This window comes from Megalops cyprinoides, chromosome 7 (assembly GCF_013368585.1).
Source record: "Megalops cyprinoides isolate fMegCyp1 chromosome 7, fMegCyp1.pri, whole genome shotgun sequence".
Taxonomy (NCBI): domain Eukaryota; kingdom Metazoa; phylum Chordata; class Actinopteri; order Elopiformes; family Megalopidae; genus Megalops; species Megalops cyprinoides.
Window position 1 is genome coordinate 398603 of NC_050589.1, and position 834 is coordinate 399436.

An 834-nucleotide genomic window follows, 5' to 3' on the forward strand; every position below is an offset into this window, starting at 1 on the left:
TCCTGAATAAATTCATTCATTTTTCTACACTGTGCTACCCGATGCAAACAGCCTGTGATATTTCTGATGGTGCAGTGCGCTATGAGAGGAGTTGCACACCAGCACAACGAGTGATTTTAATCACACTCTGCCATTCTGCTCTAAGCACCAGCCGAAACGAAGACCCTCAGGAACAAAAGCAGCCAATCATCCAGGAGACTCAGACAAACAAAACTGAAACTCAGAGCTGACAAATGCCGAGAACGCCCGAGTGCTGTGGTGCGAGAGATTTAGCCTGATGTGACTGCCCTCCTGCAGATGCTGGTTTTGCTGTGAGATTCTGACAGAATGTTCATTATGAAACACTAGAGCAGCAGTTTATTAGATACCATGTTCTCTGAAGAAGCAAACTGCGTTGTGTTCCAGGAGAGCACAGCCGCTGTGTGCTATGGGCTCTAATGACCCTTCTCCACTCTCTACACCACATATACCCTGTGCAGAGAAATGCATCCAGAGGACAGAGCAGAAAGAGGTTCTTTTCTCAGAGGAGTGACAGGACTGGCCCTGCCGTGGTGAGGGTGGAAACTTGGCCAGCTTTTGCGGGCAGGTAAACTGCAGGTACAGTTCTGCTCTGGCAGCAGAATGAGGCGGTTATGTGCCGTCAATCACAGACTGGAATGAACCAATCGAGAGACCGCGCTCATTTAAAACTCAGTCAAGGTCTTACAGTGTGCAAGAGGCTATACAGGAGGAAGGTGACACACTGACAGCCTATCAGAGCACATCATGCAAATGTGTTAGAAGTTAACATTTCCGAGGTGAAAAGTGAAGAGACTAATGTTTTTAGGTTGCGTT